This window comes from Trachypithecus francoisi, unplaced genomic scaffold, assembly GCF_009764315.1.
Source record: "Trachypithecus francoisi isolate TF-2019V2 unplaced genomic scaffold, Tfra_2.0 Contig00817, whole genome shotgun sequence".
Lineage (NCBI taxonomy): Eukaryota > Metazoa > Chordata > Mammalia > Primates > Cercopithecidae > Trachypithecus > Trachypithecus francoisi.
In genome coordinates this window covers 31,859-54,542 of record NW_022680920.1, presented here as the reverse complement: position 1 = coordinate 54,542, position 22,684 = coordinate 31,859, and the positions used below count along the sequence as shown (strand labels likewise).

Sequence of the window (22,684 nt, the reverse complement as noted above, 5' to 3'; positions counted from 1 at the left end):
TGCAATGGAAATAAAGTAGAACTCAGCAACAAAAACATACCTGTGTAAATATTTAAACGTTTATAAATTAAACAAAAATTTCCTTAAGTGCACATAGGTTAAAGAAGTTTCCAGAGAAATCAAAAATATATTTTAGCCTAAATGAAAATGAAAATGCAGCCTATCAAAATTTTAGATATATAATAAAAAGTGTGCAGCAGACGTGTGTAGCATTAAATGCATATATTACGAGAAGAAAGATCTGAAATAAATAATCTGTGATTTCACCTTCAAGTACAATAAGAAAATAACAATTTCAACCCAAAACAAGTAAGAAAAAAATACTAAAATTAGAACAGAATTCAATAGAATTGAAGTTCAGAAATCAGTAAATTTGAAATTAACACACAGAGGAATCAATAAAAGGAAAACTGACTTCGTTGAAAAGATAAATAAAATTGACAAAATTCTACCAGACTAATCTGGAAAGAAAGTGAGAAAGCAGAAATTAACAATATCAGAAATGAAAGTTGAGAGATCATTACTGTTGATCTAATAGACATTAAGATATCAGTAGTAAAAACCATGAACAACTTTATGCCCACAAACTTTATAGCTTAGATTCAATGGATCAATTCCTGGATAGACACAAAGTACAAAAACCCACATGAAGAAAATAAATAACCCGAATAACTCTACATATATTATATGAATTAGATTCACAGTTAATGAGTTTTCAACAAAAAAATAACAGGCCCAGATTATGTCACTTGGGAATTCTATCAAACCTTTAAGGAAGAAATACTGCCAATTTTACACAATCTTTTTCAGAGTACACAAGGAGGAGTAATACTAGATAATTCATTTCATGAGACTATCATTATCTTCATATCAAAACCAGAAATAATATTAAAATAAAGAAAAAAATACAGGCCAATATCTCTCGGGAATATAGAGTCAAAAACCTTCAATCAATATATATCATGAACAAGTGTCAGTCATTCCAGACTCAAGGCTATTTCAATATTCAACAATGAATCAATGCACAGTTGGCCTTCTGTATCTGCTGACTCTGCATCTGTGGATTCATCCAACTGCTGATTGAAAATATTAGGGAAAAAATAATAAAAAGTAATAATACAACAATAAAAATAGAAACAATACAGTATAATAATTATTTACATAGCATTTACATTATATTATTATAAGTAATCTAGAGATGATTTAAAGTATACGGGAGGATGTATGTAGGCTATGTGAAAATACAACTTCATTTTATTTGAGACCCAAACATCTGCTGATTTTGATATCTTGAGGGAGTACTGGAACCAATCCCCTACAAATACCAAGGGGTAACTGTAATCTACATTTTCAGTAGGTTAACAAAGAAAAATCATTTACTCATTCATTTAAGGGAAGAAAAAAGCTGACAAAATTCAACACTCATTCATGATTTTTTAAATTTCAAGAAATTAGGAGAAAAAGGAAATATTTCTAACTTGATTTTTAAAAATAAAGAAACAAGCATATCTAACGTTGCACTGAATAATAATGGACTTCGCACCACTTCTAAATTTAGTAACATGACAGGAATCCCTGCTATCACCACTGCTATTCAACATCATAGTGAAATTCTTAGCTAACATAAAAAATAAAAGGAATATATGGATCATAAAGAAAAAATACTTTTTATTTCAATATGAATGATTATAAAATCCACATTATCTATAAAAAATCTGAAATAATAAGTAGATATAGCAATATTACAGGAAGCATGTCATTTAATACAAAAACCACTCACTTCTCTACATACTGCAATAAAAATTAGAATTTGAAATTTAAAATATACCATTTATAATACACACCAAAAAAATTTAACTATAACTCTAATAAATTATGTATAAGATCTCATACAGAAAACTATAGAAATTATGAAAGAAATCAAAGGCTGTCTAAATAAATACAGATATATTTTATTGATTAGATGACTCAATTTTGTTAAAATATTAATTCTCCACAACTTGATCTCTAGATTAGCTGGATGTGGTGGCAGGTGCCTGTAGTCCCAGCTACTTGGGAGGTTGAGGCAGGAGAATCACTTGAACCTGGGAGGTGGAGGGTGCAGTGGGCCAAGATCATGCCACTGCACTCCAGCCTGGTGAGAGAGCGAGACTCTGTCTCAAAAAAAAAAAAAAAAAAAAAAAAAAATTACAAAAAGTGCCTGCATGCTTCTGAGTTTTCTCCCAATTAATAGACACGTGAAGAAAAGCAGCCGTTCCAGCCTTTAGATACCGTCTTGTGAGAACATGATGTTTGGAGCTGTTGCTAAGTAGTCAACCATGAAAGGAGAAATGAACAAGATACTGCCAACATCATAGCTGAAAGAGGAACAAGTGGGATCCAATTATATCACTGGACAACCAAACGAAGTCTGGTTCTTATGGTTTTGGCCACTGTTAGGTAGGTCTTCTAGTATTTGCAGCCAAAAGCATTCTACCCGAGAAGTTTCCCCTGGCCTACAGGATAAGATCTACTCATTTCTATACAATTAAAAGTCTTTTATTGAACTTGTTTCTAGACACAGATAAAACAACAACAACAACAAAATCTTTGCTAAGCTTGTCTTCCCCGGCACATACTGAACATAATAAATACATAATAAATAATAACTATAAGCTATTTTCATCTCATTACCAACCACTCCCATATAATTTTTTTTGCACTAGTAAATTTAAACTGCTCATAAACTCTACAAATTTCACTCAGGTGTCCTACGTTTTCAAATTGCTCCTCCTTTTTTTAAAACTTTCATTCTTCATGGCTGCTGTTTCTGTCAAACATGCAACTTGTTAGATATTCCTTCTGCCAAGCATCATCCCTCTGCCTCCTTATTGGCAAAGTTCCACTCACTCTGCATGCTTACCTTAAATTCAACCCAGATTTTAGAAGCTTGCATTCATCACCACAAATCTAAAAGTGCCTGGCACATACTGAACATAATACATACATAATAAATTATAGCAATAAACTCCCAGATGACATTGGACACACAGTAAGCACTACATAAGGTAGTAAATAAATGACAATGGTATTCACAATCTCCTAACTGTATTTTTTAAATGGATTTTGTAACATTGGAAAAATGCTTAGTCCACAAAAGACACATTATAGTTATTTTTTAAGTGGAAAAGTGTATGAATGAATTAAAATATTTTTTTCTTAAAAATTCTGGTAAAAAAACACAAAAATCGAATAGTTATCTGTATTCTATTACGAGTATCTTAAAGACAAAAACTATTCAATTCCATCTTGTCTGCTGCGATTTGCCAGACCTAACTTATATAAGTGGTTTGATAAATATGTACTAAATTAATGGTGTCTTTATATAGTTCAGATTGTACAATGCATTCAGTGTTATATTTTTGTTATTGTGAACCATTTTTATAATTATGTTTTTTTGAGCCTAGAGTTTGGCTAATGTAATATCTATTATGATCATCTTTTGCCTGATGGTAACAGAGTTTTTTTTTTTTTTTTTGAGATGGAGTCTTGAGTCTTGCTCTGTCACCCAGGCTGGAGTGCAGTGGCACAATCTTGGCTCACTGCAATCTCCACCTCCTGGGTTCAAGCAATTCTCTCGGCTTAGCCTCCCAAGTATTTGGGATTACAGGTGCTTGTCCCCGTGCCTGGCTAATTTTTGTATTTTTAGTAGACATGGGGTTTCACCATGTTGGTTAGGCTGGTCTCAAACTCCTGATCTCAAGTGATCTGCCTGCCTCAGCCTCCCAAAGTGCTAGGATTACAAGCATGAGCCACTGCGCCCAGCCTGGTAACAGAGTATCTTGTTCCAACAAAATTAATATTTTAATTGTCCAGCACATTTTTAAAAACAGCTTGTTCAGGCCGGGCGCGGTGGCTCAATCCTGTAATCCCAGCACTTAGGGAGGCCGAGACGGGCGGATCACAAGGTCAGGAGATTGAGCCCATCCTGGCTAACACTGTGAAACCCCATCTCTACTAAAAAATACAAAAAAAAAAAAAAACTAGCCGGGTGATGTAGCGGGCGCCTGTAGTCCCAGCTACTGGGGAGGCTGAGGCAGGAGAATGGCATAAACCCGGGAGGCAGAGCTTGCAGTGAGCCAAGATCTGGCCACTGCACTCCAGCCTGGGCGACAGAGCGAGACTGTCTCAGAAAAAACAAAACAAAACAAAAAAACAGCTTGTTCTAAGAAGTGAATATACCTCATGAGGTTCCAACTTATGGAGAATGAGGAAAAAAATAGACCTTGTTTGTGTAAGCATACGTAACATAACTTCTGCTTCTTGTAAAGGAGTTACTTTCCCATCTTCTGCATTCAGTAGGTATCTTCAAAAATAATCTCCTATTTGTGTGGGTGCACACTGGCCCAGTTTTATGGTTCTTCTTGCCATTTGTTTACGGTATCAGAAAGGGATTGTTGAGCTCCCAGTTCTGAAGAGAGTTACTTTCTTCGTGACACAGACTCCTGTGTGATACAGTTGACCCTCAAACAACAGAGTTTGAACTGCAGGGGCCCACTGAGATGCAGATTTTCCTTCTGCCTCTGCAACCCAGAGACAGCAAAACCAACCTTTTTTCTTCTTCCTCAGCCTAATCAACCTGAAGATGATGAAGATGAAGAGCTTTGGGAGGATTCACTTCTGCTTTATGAATAGTAAGTGCATTTTTTCCTTTTCTATGATTTTCTTTATAACAGCTTCATTTCTCTAGCTTACTTTATTGTACAAACATAGTATCTAATAATGCAGCACATACCACATATGTGTTCATGGACTGTTTATGTTATCAGTAAGGCTGCCAGTCAGTGGTAGGCTATTAGTTAAGTTTGGAAGGAGTCAAAGTTATACTCAGATTTTCAACTGCACAGGGATCAGAGTCCCTGACCACCTTATTATTCAAGAACCAACTATAATTAATATTTATTTACTAAATACAAACCATTTATTATAAAAATTAAATAGAAGATCCATTTGCATCACAAGTCCAATTTGTAATAATGTGATTATAGAGGAAAAGAAAACACACTAACTTAAAAATCTAATTTCTTATTTATATTTACACAAAAATATCATGTAGAATTTCAGGGAACAGAAGTAGGTACATGCATGGTTTTCAGACAATACTGCGAGATTATGAATTAGCTACAACTAACTTGTTAACTCTGAATTCTAAACTGAAGAAATTAAATTTAAAAATTAATTTATATACATATATATTTTAAACTGCTCTTTTATGATTAAAACTATATAATCTTACTTTTTTTTTTTTTTTTTTTTTTCTGGAGATGGAGTCTTGGCTCTTTTATCCAGGTTGGAGTGCAGTGGTGCGATCTCAGCTCACTGCAACCTCCACCTCCCAGGTTCAAGTGATTCTCCTGCCTCAGCCTCCTGAGTAGCTGGGATTACAGGTGCCTGCCACCACGCCTGGCTAATTTTTATATTTTTAGTAGAGACGGGTTTTGCCATGTGAGCCAGGCTAGTCTCAAACTCCTGACCTCAGGTGATCCACCTGCCTTGGCCTCCCAAAGTGCTAGGATTACAGGCGTGACCCATTGTGCCTGGCCTATAATCTTACTTTTTAAAATCAATAAGACCACCAAGAGAAATGAGAAATTTACTATAAGAAATCTTACCTTGACTTTCGTTTTGAAGATCATTTTAAAGTATCTTATTTTTATGTTCCAAAATTTGTTGTTGGATGCTATGCATAATAAATGTAATAAATAAAATTACTATTTTAATAGTGATATGAAAAATATTTACCAAATATATTAAATTCTTAAAGCATTTCAGACAATATCAGAGCTAATATCAGAACTCTAATGTCCTATACACTTTAAAATTTTAAGCTCTATAAACTTACTTAGCTTCTAATTAAAGAAGAAAAACATGAAGTACTCATAAACTGAGAGAAGCGTAGCTCAGTAAATTAATTCTAATTAGCTTAACATCCTGGAAAGTGTCCTGCACTCGGAGTAAGTCCTCACTCTGTAACCCATAGGTATTTTGTTTTTAGACCAGTTGCTTCCCTTAGGCTCCATGGCTTTTTCTAAAAAATAAAGATTTTACTACCTTACTTCACTAGGTTGTTAGGAGAATGTAATGAGATAACGTTTAAATATTCAGAGAAATAGTAAAGCAATGGAATAATTTATTCTTGAACTGTATTGCTGAAACAATTTTGGAATCTCAAAACCTGATGGGCGTTTTTTCATAGGTTCTAATATTTGAATGTCACAGCTTTCAGAAAATGTTACTAAGTGCTAATTTTGGTTATTAGTTCTATTCATTATGGTTTGCAGTTCAGAGCATTTTAGCTAATTCATAACTTGTAACTAAATTTATATATAAATATATTATTATCTCATTAAACTAGATTACCTAATTGTTCACTATTCCTGAGCTCATCAATCACACCGAGGGCAGAAAACTAACAAATGTCAAAACCTGACTTGAACAACTACCATTCCTTCTCTACCTCCTCAAACTCAGAGCCAGCAGGTCTGTGTTAGAGGCTGCATCTTCTTGGTCCTCTCCAACTGACATACAAGACAAAACTTTGCTTGTCTTGTTTTTTTGGTTCCACGAAAGAGATGCAAGTTATCATTTCCTAATTTCCAAGTCATGGACTAACAACATATTTGCATGTAACATCCCATACTCAGCGCTGTTCACATTTCACAGATCACCTTACATGAATACTTTTATAATAACAGTAACAACAATTTCAATATTGGATGTCTCCTGTTTTGGTCTGACTTGCACTGTTTCCTTGGAGCTAGTTAACAAATAGTCAAATGACCTTCTTGCGACTGTGCAAAATGTGAAATGCTTTCTGAATTTATATGCCATCCTTAGGCAGCAGCCATGCTTATCTACTCTGTACTGATCTAGTCTTAGAATATGTGCTGCTGAAACAAGTATAAAGCCCTGTTTTATACATGGATACTCATGAGTCATGGATGAGCTTAGCTCTGTTAAATCCAAATTACCTACTTTAGATACAGAGAATTCTATTGAATGACTTCCTGTGAGGTAAATTTTAAAATATTTAAAAGACTTGAGGTAGAGATGCAAGTAGCCTGAGAGATTTTCGTTATTATGGAAACACATTACTTGCAGGGCCAACTGCAAGTTGGTGCCCACGACTATTGAAGGATAATGTGGAGCCTTCTGCTATCTAACAAAAGCTGCTACACTGGACAGCAAAAAGCCTCAAGGTACAGATGTGATAACAAAAGGGAAAGGGAGCTCTGCTCTCTTCCTGTAACATTATTTTAGTGTTTCTGACTGCTGAGAACAAGCCCAACTGAATTTGCTAGAGAAAAGATGAACACAGGTCTCAAAGGATAACTTACTATCAAGGTCTAGGCTAAGCCTAGCTAAGAGGTGGGCAAGAAATAAGGTTTTTAGTGTTACGGCAGGGGTCACTTTACTTACTCTGTGTGTGGGTAAAGCCAGGAGGCGTTGCTGGCAGAGCAGCGTGCTGGGAACAATGGCTGAACATATGTACAGGAACTAAAAAACACTGTGGCTGTGAGCTTTGTGTGTGAGTCACACGAAGAGTGAGGGATCTGAGTCAGTAAAGGCATCACAGGCCGGGCGCGGTGGCTCATGCCTGTAATCCCAGCACTTTGGGAGGCCGAGGTGGGCAGATCACAAGGTCAGGAGATCAAGACCATCCTGGTGAACATGGTGAAACCCCGTCTCTACTAAAAATACAAAAAAATTAGCCAGGCGTTGTGGTGGACGCCTGTAGTCCCAGCTACTCGGGAGGCTAAGACAGGAGAATGGCGTGAACCCAGGAGGTGGAGTTTGCAGTGAGCAGAGATCATGCCACTGCACTCCAGCCTGGGCAATAGAGCGAGACTCCATCTCAAAAAAAAAAGGAAAGGCATCACTGTAGCTGTGAACTGTGTGTGAGTCATCACGAAGACTGAGGGATCTGAGTCAGTAAAGGTAACACCATAGCTGTCAACTGTGTGTGAGTCACCATGAAAAGTGAGGGGTCTGAATCAGTAAAGCCATCCTGGTGGCAAAGGTCAATCATTACCAGAATGCAGGACCAGTTACCATGACAGCAATACAGCAAGTGAATCAATGGAAACCACAGAATGTTTAGAATGGCCTTTGCCCCCCAATCTTCTGACTTGTAAAGCAAGATTGTCTTCCTTGGACCTAGGGAACCCCTTAGCTTTTTGAAAAATTCAAAGGATGAAGGCATAGGAGATAGCCCCAGGGGACAATCCAAGACTTTTTGCTAAACTGGACATTTCAAGACCCAATAACTAATTAGAAAAGTCAGGCCAGGCATGGTGCCTAGCAGTTTGGGAGGCTGAGGCAGGAGAATCTGTTGAGCTCAGGAATGTGGGCAACATAGTGAGACCTTGTTTAAAAAAAAAAAAAAGAAAAGTAAAAGATGTGACACTATTTATATCTCACGTGTAAGGTTATACTTGGAATAAAATGAACAATACTGAGATCCCTAAGGATAAAGCTCTTTAAAAGTCCTGAAAGAATCTTACACTCATTGCTACTTCTAACTAGTCCAGCTTTCTGTTTGATTTCTGGCTAAAAAGTGGACTAATTATCAACAGCATGTACATTTACCTGGTTCTTTACTAAAAATTCCACCATTTGCTGTCTCTTACAAATTATAGCAAGTAAAAGTGGTATATTTCCCTCCTGTAAGAAAGCAAAAACAATTTATAATTCACAAAATTACATATTTCTCAACTGAACTAAAAATCTCCTATAAGATGCTATGAATTTAAACATACAATATAGAAAGTAAATGCAAAGCAGTCCCTTCCTTTTCACTCCTCTGTGCTTTACCACACACTGCCTTGCAAACACCCCTCCTCTGCTTCCCCACGTTAACTTAGATCATCTCCAAAACTGACTTTATTTACCAGTCCCCAAAATCCTTGCTTCTATCACAGCTTTTAGCACAATATGTTGTAATTATTTCACTGTTTCCCACTGAAACCAAGAGTTTCTTGAGGGCAAGGGCTGTGTCTTTTTTCTTTATAACCCTAAAACCTAATACATAGTAGCAAATACTTTAGGTTTTTAAAATAATGATGTAAATTATTATCTTTAGAGCAGTGTTTCTTAAACTGTGTACCAAACAATATTTGTTTTACCAGAAGAACTGTATCCCAACAGAAAGATGAGATGAGCATCTGCATTTGAGAAGTATTACAAAACTGTACTGTATGGCCAGCAATCAAGAAATCCCTTCAACTTTGCCTAATCCCAATTTGACAATACGTTTTGTGACCAATATTAACATTTTAGGAACTAGAGTTTCAGGGATACAGTTGCCAGAACTTCCCAATTCAGGTGGAGGTTTCCTCTGGGTGGTACAAACTTGCTTGATTTACTTCTATCAATGGTGTCAGGATCTCAGATCCCAATGTCAGGCACTCCTGATCCAAATGGGTCACTAAGGAAATGAGCTCTGAATTAAGAGAGACTGGCTTCAAATGCACTTATTTTCATTATTATTAAATAGTCCATGGGATTTCTCCTAATACAAGAGGATAGATTTTTATCTTAACTGTTAGAAAGCTCAGTATATTCTGTGTAAGAGAGACTTATGTTAAAAGGTTAAAAATGTTTGAAAATAAATATCAAAAAAGCAAAGCTCAGTAAGAAATTTTATTGTCAATTATAATGATAATCCTGGGATGCTAATGCAACTTTACTTTTTAAATCCATTTGTATTTGTTTCCATTTAAATTGCTATTTAACATTTTTTTACTTCAGGCAAAATATAAATCAGAAACAAAATTACAATGGCTTATCAATAAAAGTTTTAATATTGATGTATATGGCTTATTTCTAGCATAATAAAAGCCAGTAAGTCACTTGCATTTTTAAGGGACATTGCTGAGAAGAATGATATAGTGTCTGCAATATTCATAAACTAGCCAACTCTCACCAGGAATAACCTAAAAAGGCTTCTAGGCATTCTTACAAGCAGATGACTATTTGTGGCATATATATTAAAAAAAAAAGAGTTAAAAAAAACCTTTGAATTCTAAAATTCAACCCCATAATTGAGGGATTTATAAACTATAGACTATATAACCAATATACACTGTCTTGAAAATACTGAAATCTTTATGAAAATACAGTATAAAGCAGAAGCTGTAAACTCAAATACTTATAAGGATGGAGGAGGTTACCTAGGTAAGTGAAGTACTCACTTCACTTCAGGTGGGCACAGTGGCAAACTGGAGAATATGTGCCTCCTACACAGGGCAACCTCTGCACAGCAGACCAAGCAGTGATGGGGTTTAGGGGACACCAGATTTGATTCTTGAGACAAGCCTGAGGTCCAGATTTCTGCATGAGTCTGCTAAATTTTACATGTTGACTCAATTTAAAGAAGCAAATAAACAAATCTATGTGCCACATTTAGTTAGACTATAGCCTTTGTGTATTTATATTTTCTATGAATGTGTTACTAAATGACTGTATAAACCAAATATTTGCATGTGAAACTTTTTCTTTCTCTAGTATCATGTTTTATATAAAAATCAGCCCCTGATATATATATATATAAATAAAAGTTGCTGTTAAGACTCATAATACCCACCTTAAGAATTTTCCCAAAATTTATTCATTTGAAATCTGTTTGTATACCATTTTCCCAGATTGTTAACCAAATAGATAATTAGTTCATAAGACTGCTGAAATGAACTTATTAAAAGAATTCATGTAGTATTCTCATTGACTTCATGGATTTCAGTGTTTAAAACTGACGTCTTGATTATGCCAAAGCTCCATAAACTTAACAGACATACTGAGATAGTCCATAAGACAACTTCAAATGAAAAAAAAAAGGTTCATGATTTCTACTAATCTAAATGAGAAAATTTCACTTGTAATGAACATTTGTTGACACATAATCACTTGAATGGTGACAAAGGAACATGAAATTGTGAAAGGGTCAGCCTTTACCTGTTGAAAGATTACCCACAAGCAAATTGCTAAAGACTCTCTGAACGGCAGTGAAAGATTCATGGTGGGAAGGAAAAGGTGTTATTCTGTAAGCTGAGAGATACTGCCAACAGTATTTCCTTTTACTTTCTAGTCACAAATGTAGAGAAAGACAGATAAGTCAGGCTAACATTATTGGAAAGGAGAACTGTGAAGAAAGTAGCACCTATCAAATGCCAACTCTTTTAGAGATTTCTTATGTTTTTGAGATACGGGAATTTATATACTGCACTTATCTATTCTGTGGTTCCTAATCAGGAGTGTATTCAAACCCTGAGGTATTTCTTTTTTTTTTTTTTTTTCTTTTTTTTGCTGCTGTTGTTGTAAGAGAAAAGAGTCTTAGTATGTTTCTCAGGCTGGACTCAAACTCCTAGGCTCAAACAATCCTCCCACCTCAGCCCCCTGAGTAGCTGGGACTATAGAAACATGCTACTGTGTGTGGCTTCAGGAAAATATTTTTAACCATACATTTTCAGACCTTATTAGCTCAGTTACATCAAAATCTTCTGGGGAAAGCCTACATATGTAGACTTTTAACAAAATTCTCCCAGGTCACTGTAAAACAGACCAATCAGCTCTCTGTAAAACAGACCAGTCAGCGCTCTGTAAAATGGACCAATCAGCAGTATGTGGGTGGGGTCAGATAAGAATAAAATCAGGCTGCGGGAGCCAACAGCCGCAACTCGTTGGGGTCCCCTTTCTAGCCTGTGTTTGTTTTGTTCTTTTGCTCTTTGCAATAAACCTTGTTGCTGCTTACTCTCTGGGCCTGTGCCACCTTTATGAGCTGTAACACCTCGAAGGTCTGCAGCTTCACTCCTGAGGCCAGCAAGACCCTTAACCCACTGGAAGGAAGGAACAAGTCTAGATGTGCAGCCTTTAAGAACTGTAACACTCACCTCGAGGGTCCACAGCAGGAACCCACCAGATGGAAGAAACTCCAGATACATCTGGACGTCTGAAGGAACAAACTCCTGACACACCACCTTTAAGAATTGTAACACCCACTGCGAGGGTCTGCAGCTTCATTCTGAAAGTCAGCGAGACCAAGAACCCACCAATTCTGGACATACTACTGGCACCCTGCTCCTACCAACGCCCTGCCCTGCCATCGGCCTCCACCTACCCTCCACCTACCCGCACCTGGGTCCTAACCTGGGTGTCCCGCCCCACCAGCACCCTGCTCCTACCCACACGCTGCTCCACCCACATCGGGCTCTCAGCACCACATCATACCTGTGGCCCCAGCCCACAATCACCCTGCCCCTCCCACACCCTGTCCCACCCTCCCACACCCCTCCAGCACCCCGATCCTACCTTCACCCTGCACCTATCCATGCTTCTCCCCGCCAGCACCCTGCCCCGTCAGCATCCTGCTCCACTCGCACCCACTTCTACCTGTGCCCTGTGCCACCAGCACCCTACTCCTACCGCACCCAGCTCCTACCAATGCCCTGCCATCACCCTCTACCCACCTGTGCCACCGTCCTAACTGTGCCCTGCCCCACCAGCATCCTGCTCCTACTCACACTTCGCCCCTTCCTGGGCCTGGCCCAGGTGTCACCCTGCTCCTACTGCACCCCGCTCCTACCTGGGTCCGATCCCGCAGCACCTGGCACCTACCTGGACCTTTCTCCTACCTGCTGCCCTGCCCGGCAGCACCACATCCTACCCGCGCCCCACCCCGCCAACACCCAACTGCTACCCATCCTGCAGCACCCCATCCTACCCACGCTTCTCCCCACCAGCACCCCGACCCGCCGCGTCAGCATCCTGTTCCATCCCCACCCTGCTTCTACCCGTGCCCTGCGCCACCAGCACCCTGCTCCTAACCGCGTCCTGTACCCTACTCCTACCGGCACTCCGCTCCTACCAACGCCCTGCCCTGCCGTCACTCTCCACCCACCCGCGTCCCGGTCCTAACCATGCCCCGCCCCGCCAACACCCAACTGCTACCCGTCCTGCAGCACCCCATCCTACCCATGCTGGCCTCACCAGGAGCCCAGTCTTACACGCCCTGTGCTCCTACCCACGCCCTGCCGTGCCAGCACCCCAGTATTACCCACACCCTGATCCTACCCACACCCTGCTCCTACCGTGCCCCACCCCACCAGCACCCCACTCCTAGGAGCACCCTGCTCTGACGCCCCCCACACCTACCCCCACCCCTGCCCCACCAGCACCCCACTCCTACTGGAGCCCATCCACACTGCACCCTGGACCTGCCTGCACCGTGATCCTCCCCCTGCCCAGCTCCTGCCCACTTGGGTCTTCAGACTCTTAACATTTAGACAACCACACAATCCATTAGATCCATTCAAAATGTTTAATTATAAACTAAGTAATTTATGATGTGAAAGCCAAATACAAAAACAAAATATGCTGGAATTTAATTTGAAATTAAAGAGGTCTAGGAAATAAGTCACCAAATTCTCAAAAATACCTTTATTAGAGTAACATGTAATTTTTAAAAGTAGTTTTAGACAAATCAAGACAACTTCATTTATGGCACATAAAATTCCATAATCTTGTGCACAACACTTTACAATGAGAACTTTTGTTAACCAGGACACGTTATTTTCTATGTTCATTCTTTTAACACATAGATTTGTATTTCCTTCCTAGACTTGTAAAAATGCCTGTTTCGGATTCCTTCAGAGTACAGATGAAAAGGAAATCTACCATCACCATATGGTAGATCTGAAAATTCAAAGAGGTGCCGTGGTTCAAAGTAGACATTTCGGTAAATGTGAAGAAGTGAGGTTCGGTGAAGATCAGAAAGGAAAGGAGTCACCACTGCTATGCTTGTCACACAAAATGGGCTTTAAGTCTACAAAGCACAAAAATAGAAAACATCAATAGAAAAATAGAAAACATCTACAAGTATCAAGACCATCCAGGAAAACATGACCTCACCAAACAAGCTAAAAAAGGCACCAGGAACCAATCCTGGAAAAACAGAGATATGTGACCTTTCATACAGGAAATCCAAAATAGCTGGTTGAGGTAATTCAAAGAAATGTAATATAACACAGAGAAGGAATTCAAGATTCTATCAGATAAATTTAACAATGAGATTGAAATTTTTAAAAAAGCCAAAATTCTGAAGTTAAAATGCAATTGTCATACTGAAGAATTCATCAAAATTACTTAAAATAATTGATCAAGGAGAAGATAGATTTAGTGAACTTGAAGACAGACTATTTGAAAAGACAAAGTCAGAGGAGACAAAAAAGAATAAAAAGTAAAGCATGCCTACAGAATCTAAAAAACAGCCTCAAAATCAAAATTGAAGAGTTATTGGCCTTAAAGAGGTGGTAGAAAATGAGATGAGTTAAACATTTATTTAAAGAAATAATATGAAATAATATTAACAATTCCCCAACATTCGATATCAACATTCGAGTACAAGAAAGTTACAGAACATCAGGCAAATTTAACCCAAAGAAGACCACCTTAAGGCACTTAACTGAACTCCCAAAGTGAAATGATTCTAAATGACGAGTTGATGGGTGCTGACGAGTTGATGGGTGCAGCACACCAACATGGCACATGTATACATATGTAACAAACCTGCACGTTGTGCACATGTACCCTAGAACTTAAAGTATAATAATAAGAATAAGAAGAAATGATTCTAAAAGCAGCGAGAGAAGAAACACAACTAGCATTCAGTGGAACTCCAATACATCTGACAGAGCAGACTTTTCGGGGGAAAATTTACAGTCTGAGAGAGTGGCACGACATATTTCAAAAGCTGAAGGAAAAGAAAAGAATAATGTATCTGGTAAAAAGTCCTATCAGAGGAGTCTTTATGTTTTTTCAAATGATATCAACAAAAATGATAATTTGACTTCTTTTCCAGTTGGGATGCTTTTATTGCTTTTAAATGACCAGATCTTATGGGAGCTCACTCCCTGTCATGTGGATAGTACCAAATGGGTACTTTGCTTTCTCTTGTCTGATTGCTCCAGATAGGACTTTCAGAATTATGTTGAATAACAGTGGCAAAATGAAATCAGATCCATGCAAGTCGCTGACTAGTGCTGAGAAAGTCGGTGAACACATTCTCAAGGAGGGCCTGACCATCTGGAACCAAAAGCAAGGAAACTCATGCAAGGTGGCTACCAAAGCATGCAGCAATAAAGATGAGAAAGGAGAGAAGATCAGTGCTTCCACAGATTCACTGGCCAAGGACCTGATTGTCTCTGCCCTTAAGCTGATCCAGTACCATCTGACCCAGCAGACTAAGGGCAAAGATACATGTGAAGAAGACTGTCCTGGTTCCACCATGGGCTATATGGCTCAGAGTACTCAATATGAAAAGTGGGAAGGTGGCCAAGGTGCCAAAGCACTTTCAGTGAAACACCTAGAATCTCACAGAGCCCCTGGACCATCCACCTGTCAAAAGGAGAACCAACCCCTGGACTCCCAGAAAACGGATATGCCAACATCAGAAACTGCTTAATGAGAACTCCTTCAAATGTGAGGATCCACGCGAAGGTGAGAACAAGCATTCTGAGCCCAGGGCAAGCAAAGCAACTTACATGTCCAAGAGATCTGACAAAGGGGAAGAACAATGCCAGGACCATCAAGAACTTGACTTTATCAGTGGGATGAAGCAAGTGAACTGGCAATTTATAGATAAACTGGTAGAATCTGTGATGAAGCTCTGCCTTATCATGGCTAAGTATAGCAACGATGGGGCAGCCCTTGCTGAGTTGGAAGAACAAGCAGCCTCGGCAGATAAGCCCAATTTCAGGGGCACCAGATGCATTCACAGCGGTGCAATGTCACAGAACTATCAAGACTCTATAATTGTCAATCATCAGTGCTCTACAAATAGCTTGCAGAAGCAGCTCCAGGCTGTCCTGCAGTGGATTGCAGCCTCCCAGGTTAACGTGCCCATGCTCTACTTCATGGGAGATAAGGATGGACAACTGGAAAAGGTAAGTAATGCATTAAGGCACAAAAAGAAAGTTGGAATGGGCAGAGGCAGGGAGGCAGCATTGTACTTCGAGCCCAAGATCATTCTAGTTTCAAGTCTATTCTTTACCGTGTGCTTCATGAATTACTTTCACCTCATAAAAAGACACAAAAATGGTGAACCACTAGCTAAGTGGACACCTCAAGGCCTGTGCATTTCCACCAAGAGGAGGAGAGTGAGATTAACGCATTTCATCAGTGACCCTTTTGACAAACTATCTGGTAAAACATTGGGGAATGATTAAGTCTCATGTTTTCAGTTTTAAGATCCACCAAAGTACTCTGAGAGGAGGGAACAAAAAAGGAAAATGGAGTTCCTCCCTCCCTCTTGAGGTGTTGGAAGTATCATGGACTAATTTTGTGTTTGACCTACTAGAAACAGTTTGAAACTTGTCTCTTACTATTTTCTCTATGCTCCTCCCCCAAACTCATGGGTCCTGCAAGTGCCCTGAGAGTCCTGTCTCCTTAAATTTTATGCACTAGTTGCCTCACTTGCCTGACCCTAGTCCTGGCCCTGCTCCTCAGATTCCAGAGTCTCATTCTGTTGCCTAGACTGAAGTGCAGTGGTGTGATCTCAGCTCACTGCAATCTTCACCTCCCAGGCTCAAGCCATCCTCCCACCTCAGCCTCCTGAGTAACTGGGACTACATGCCTGCAACACCACACCCGGATAATTTTTCTTTTTGTTTTTGTTTTGTAGAGATGGGGTTTCCCCATGTTGTCCGGCTGGTCTCAAAACTCCTGGACTCAAGCGTTCCACCTGCCTTGGCCTCCCAAAGTGCTGGGATTACAGGCGTGAGCCACCGCACCCAGCCTATTTTTATATTTGACATTAGAAAACTATTATAACTTCAGTCAGTTATAAGTCATTATAAAAAATACTTAACCTCTTTGAGAGGACAGGTCAGAAAGATCCTGACACATTATCAAAGCTTAGGGTAGGATAAATGTGCCGTCACCAATGAATGGGAAGACAGCAGGCCCTACGGAAAATGGTGTGTGACAAATGGTTACCTCTATCAAAAAAGTACAGATGAGCCTATCCTAAGAGAAGTGAAAGAAAGAAAGGGAGGAAGGGAGGGGAGAGGGAGAGAGAGAGAGAGAGAGAGAGAGAGAGAGAGAGAGAGAGAGAGAGAGAGAAAGAACACACTGCGGAAGGTTTCAATGTTGTAACACCCAGCTCAGCAGGACAAGATAAAACAAGAGCTCTCAGTCACGGTCTAAGCTGGCACTGCTTTTCAGAGGTTCATTTTGCAATTAACATTAAGAGTCTCAAAAACACTCATCGCCTTTGACTTAGCCATTTCACCTCCAATAATCTAGCATATTAAAACACTCAAAGATCGGATACATTTAGGTCAATAATTCTTTACCCACCAACTACACAATCCAAAAACGTCCAAAAACTCCTTTGGCAGCAAAAGCTGTCTTCAATAAATGTGATACTGTTTATAGTTTCTATTTATACCACTCAGCTGGCCTTCAAAGCCATACATACTTTTAATTTTAATTTAAGTGACCCCAGTCTACTTCTTGGGGCTTATTTACCAATGCAGCCTCCCACAGGTGCTGCAAACCTGACACACAAAGCCCCTGGTTGTTCCCCAAACACGGCCCACATGCCCCACAGCAGCACTTTGGTGATACTCTTTCTGCTTCCTGACACATCCTCCTTCTCCCACATCTAAGGCCTGGCACAGACCCCATCTTTTTTCATAAAGCCTCAGCCATACCTGCCTCAAAATTTCTGACCGCCACGATTCCCAGGCACATTTTGGTGCTGCTGGATGTACATAACACAACCTGAAATGCGGTTCTGCATCTCTTCTTTGCACCTGGCTGAGGGCTCAGAGAGCGGTGGCTAAACATTTCATGGCTCCCTCAATTTCTAAACAGTGCTGTATACTGAGTGGCACCTCCCGGTGACTACTTTGTACCCTAAATGTTAAACGGAGGGATGAGTGAAACCGTATCAGGATTAATATACAGAAATACATTCCTGAACCCCATCACTTAATAGAAGTGGCCATTTGAATGCTGGCAGGTAGGAAGAAAAGAAGAGGACAAAGAAACCCCAAAAGTTGGCATCATAACTACTGCCACAGAAAAAGAGAATAAAGCAGAGTGGCAAGGTAAAGACCAGGGAAACACTGGCCACTGCAGGACAGAAAAATCTTCCAAGCTTGTCAGTAATGTAAGTTCCTCATTTTCCAATAAACTAGTGTGGCATAGGCCACTGTTCAGAGTCTAGAGTCTTGTCTTCAAAATGTTTTCCAGTATCAAGGACAACAATCTACAGAAACAAAATGGTGAGAAAAAGCAGCACACTCACAGCTCTAAAGAGCACAGGGTAAGGCTACAAAAAGGACCAAGCACCTTCTCAACCTGCAATGTGCTCAGTGTCTGTAAATCACAAGTTAGGCGACGAAGGGCTGGTAGTTTCACACGAATTAATAACTTTCCTTCTTGCCCCCGTTATCTCCCTCACCTGACCCACCCGATAGAACATCCTTCAATTGCTTGCACATGCTTGGAGAAGCTCACGGTACAGTCAGTGCACTCACACACAACTGAATGTGAGCAACACGAGGCTTACGAGACAGCAAAGACAACAACAAAGCTGGGCCCAGCGGCCATCACCTAAAGAACTCTTCCCTCGTTACATTGGAGCGAGTGATTTCTCTGGGACCAGGAACCACAGAACCCTGAGGGACACACAGCTGCTGGCCAGGATTCAAGGCCTGGAGTGAAAATGTTACATTTCCCTCCCAGTGCTCATGTCTGCTATAAACTAGTTTAGTTCTGCAATGAACAACTAGATTTCTAACTGATATTAACAAACTTTTTTTTTTTTTAAAGACAGGGTCTCGCTCTGTCACCAGGTTGGAGTGCAGTCATGGCTTACTGCAGCCCCAACCTCCCGGGCTCGAGTAATACTCTTGCCTCAGCCTCCCAAGTAGCTGGGACTACAGACAGATACCACCATGCCCAGCTAATTAAAAAAGTTTTTTTGTAGGGATGAGGTCTCACTATGTTGCCCAGGCTGGTCTTAAACTCCTGGGATCAAGCAATCCTCCTGCCTTGGTCTTCCAAACTGCTGAGATCGCAGGCGGTAGCCACTACATCAGGCCATTGACACTTACATATGTAAAATACATCCAGAATATAAACCACTACAAAACAAAAATACTCCATCTTGATGTAACTTACCGTACTATGGATTTGTTTTAAAAATGACGTAAAAGTCATTAAGAAAATGAAAGCACAAAAGAAGTCTATCAAAATTATAAAAACTCAAAACTGAGTGAACAAAACTTCAGAAAGAGTGAAAACAATTGGAATATAACTTCAGGAAAAAATGTAAAATAGAAACAACAAAAGAACAATTTGTGCCCTCTAAAAAATAGAGGTTAAAGTCAGAATTTTTTTTTTTTTTTTCTCTCCAGCCTGGAGTGCAGTGGCATGATCTCGGCTCACTGCAACCTCCGCCTCCCAGGTTCAAGCGATTCTCCTGCCTCAGCCTCTCGAGTAGCTGATATTACACGCGCCCACCAGCATGTCCAGCTAATTTTTGTGTTTTTAGTAGAGACGGGGTTTCACCTTGGCCACGCTGGCCTCGAACTCCTGACCCCAGGTGATCCACCCGCCTCGGCCTCCCAAAGTGCTGGGATTACAGGCATGAGCCACCATGCCCAGCCAGGAAAATATTTAAAAACAAATTAAGCAAAGATTATAAAAGTTTTTGGAGTAGCACAGTTCCAAACAATCACGATCCACATCAGGTCTGGGCCAGGTTGACATCTCCACATCAGGGCCCTTCCTGGTGTTCGCAGAATCTGCAACACAGACAGAGGTGCCAGGGTCACTGGGGGGGGGGCACAGAGGCGGAGGGAGGAGGGGCTCCCTGGGGTCGTGCAGGTCTCAGAGCTCCTCGGGCCCTGGAAGGTGACCTTGGGCCCCTGAGCTCCCCACAGTCAGGTCTACTCAGATGCCAAGGCACTGAGGCCTGTGTGCTGCTCTCTGCTGAGGGGTTATGTGTCCACAGAGAGTGTCTGTAAGTGTCATGGAGGAAGAACTGAACCTGGGCACTCACACAGGCACCTTCAGGGGGCTGGTTCCCCGGAGAGTAAAACAGACACAGAGAAACGGGAATTTTGAGGATTCCAGGATCAACAGGCAGAGCCCTGGGCCCTAAGGGGAGCAGGAGGTCTCATGACACAGGGTGGGGGTGGTGACCCTGCCTTGCCACCCAGATCCTCTGTGCCATCCAGACAGAAGAGCTGCACGTTGAATATGCACAGCTGCCTGGAGCACGTCATTGTTATTGCCTAGTAAGACCTGGTCTTTCTAACATCCCCACCAGACCTGTCTTTGTATTGTAATTTTTAAAATTACGCTTTGCTAAAACAAATTTCTCACTTTAGTATATTCTATAATAATAGGGTTACAGAAGACATACATTTGAAAGAGTGAAAAACAGTGTATAGATACACACAAACACACGTTTATATGTGGACCTGATTTCAAGATTGGAAAACAGATTTAAAAAACAGAGGCTACCTGAATCATGCCCTCAACCCTCCCAAGTAAGCATGGCCCTGAAATGTCTTCAGGGGTTTGTTTTGTTGGCATTTGGCACAGATACAGAACCACTGACACCCAAGCCAGTGCTCTCTACATACAGAAGCCTCCAACCTCATCTTGAAAAATGGGGCCATGAGGTCACCCCAGGTCCCCAGGCCCCCACAGAGGCTGAAGAACCCCTGGGACTGGGCACATTTCAGTGCTTCTTGGATCCTGCCGTGTCCCCTGCTTGATGCCAGGACCTACTGAGTGCCTGCTGGCCTCAATACTGGGCAATACTGGGCCGGGTGGGCTGCTTGCTCGTGTGACAAGGAGCCTGGGGGTACCTCCATCCTTCTCACACCTTTCCCAGGAGGCCTGAACTGGGGGCGATTCATGGTCAACCCTAGTGTCTCCTCAGGATGAACTAGTGATGCTCCCAGTTGGCCTCAAGGGGCTGGGGGGGCAGAGCTGGGTCCCCTCAAATGAGATGCTGGTGAGCTGAAGGGTCACTGCAGACAAGTAACAGTTCACAGCCCATGGAATCCTGCACACGATGGCCTGACCAGCACCTCAGTGTCTCCCTCACTAAGCAGCCTGTGGAGGGCTCAGGCCAGCAGGCTCAGGGACTGCTATGGAGTGGGTGTCTGTTTCCTGGAGGATGTTCTCAGGGCATCCTTCACTTACCTTCAGAGGTCTCTAAAATCTATTAAAAATGTCCAACGGTTCAGGACATTCCACCAGGTATTCTTCCTGGGCTTCCTGGTTTTCTTCGTGGTTTTCCTGATGGGACAACAAGAAAGTGAGCGTAGCCATAAAGAACACGGGCACGTGTCTGCTTCCCTCATCATTCTGCCCGCCGCACACTCACACTTCCTCTTCCACTTTTGTCTTTTCTGTTGCTTCTTCTGCAGGTGCAGAGGAGGGACTTGCTGACATCTGTGAGAAGGAGAACAGTTGTGTATGTCCAGAGACGCCAGTGCAGGAAAATCCTATCTGGGCAGGGGGTGCCCAGAGCAGACCCAGATGTCACTGGGAGTCCCTCCGGCACGGTAGGGTCCAGCTCATCTGACCCCAGCCCAGCCCCTCCCTGGACCCTGAAGGGTTGTTCAGCAAGATTCAAAGCTGCAGCCTGGGGGCCAGTAAACAGGGCAATGCCAAGGCAGCGGGCAGGAGGGCTGGGGTGGGGTTTTATCCACACTGAAGACCCGAGGACCTCAACTGTGGGATGAGACCAGGTGCTTCAGAACAATCACAAGAGAGGAAAAGAGGAAAAGGACCAGAGCTAAGAAAGGAGCTCAGGAGTCAGAAAGAGGATAAAAGAGAGAGAGCATATAAGAGGAGATCAGTTACCTGCTGGTGGCTGCCTTGTGGTGGAGTCTCCCAGTTCTGGGAAGCAAGCATCAGTGTCCGGAGGAGCAGCGGTGATGGGGCGGCCATAAGAAGGAAAGGGGAGAGTTAGAGTCGAGAGAACCCCTCAGACTCGGTCCGGGCTGTGGAGCCAACCCCAGAGCTCTGACCTGCCCGTTTTGGAGCCTTCTCCACAGCCCGTATCATTTCCTCTGTGCTATGAGGGAGGGACCTCTGGCTTCCCACACACTTTCCCAGCCCTCACATTCCATAACTGAGCCCAGGGAGGGGAAGCCGTGTCATTCTGTTCCTCCAAGAGGCGGCCGCCCTCTTCACAACGTTGTGCATGACGTGGAATTTCTCCTCCTCCTCCTGTAGGGCCTGCTTCTGTTCCCTCATGAATCCCATTTCCTTCCTCCTTGTGGACCTCCACCAGTCCTACTGTTCTCCAATAGAAGAACATCGGAAAGAAGGCCAAGGCTGCACTGCCAGCCTCCAATCAACACACGGATCGCACCCTGGGTCAGCAGCACCTGCCAGGCCTGGGTTGTGTTGGGGGCTGTGGGAGCTGATGATGAATGACATCACAGATACAGTGACTGTTCTATGCCTGGAATGACCCTAGAGACTTGGAAAATATTCAGTCCTCAAAAGAATCCACCAGCTCCGAATATTTGGAAACAATGGAACAGAATTCAAGATAAAGCCTCTTGTCCCAGTTGCTTTAATCTGCAGGTGAGGCCAGTTGTCAGCACAGAAA

At 41.6% G+C, this 22,684-nt stretch overlaps 3 long non-coding RNA genes and 1 other non-coding gene across 5 annotated transcripts; 1 reads left to right on the top strand and 3 right to left on the bottom strand.

Annotated features, from left to right (window-relative positions):
* Positions 1 to 2,518: 2,518 nt before the first annotated feature.
* LOC117089266 lies at positions 2,519 to 12,116 on the bottom strand. Of its 2 annotated transcripts, XR_004439534.1 has the most exons (4): positions 11,925 to 12,116; positions 8,629 to 8,703; positions 5,652 to 5,719; positions 2,519 to 2,809 (listed from the first exon to the last, which is right to left on the bottom strand). It is a non-coding gene; the product is annotated as an uncharacterized LOC117089266 (long non-coding RNA). The 2 variants fall into 2 exon arrangements; XR_004439533.1 differs by lacking the exon at positions 11,925 to 12,116 and having other exon boundaries at positions 8,629 to 9,187.
* On the top strand, positions 4,194 to 7,224 carry LOC117089277. Its single transcript, XR_004439538.1, has 2 exons — positions 4,194 to 4,673; positions 7,141 to 7,224. It is a non-coding gene; the product is annotated as an uncharacterized LOC117089277 (long non-coding RNA).
* LOC117089289 lies at positions 6,836 to 6,938 on the bottom strand. The gene has a single exon (XR_004439541.1). It is a non-coding gene; the product is annotated as a U6 spliceosomal RNA (small nuclear RNA).
* Positions 12,117 to 13,455: 1,339 nt separating the features above from the next.
* Positions 13,456 to 19,547, bottom strand: LOC117089272. The gene is made up of 2 exons (XR_004439536.1): positions 19,222 to 19,547; positions 13,456 to 13,855 (listed from the first exon to the last, which is right to left on the bottom strand). It is a non-coding gene; the product is annotated as an uncharacterized LOC117089272 (long non-coding RNA).
* Between the last annotated feature and the right edge of the window lie 3,137 nt (positions 19,548 to 22,684).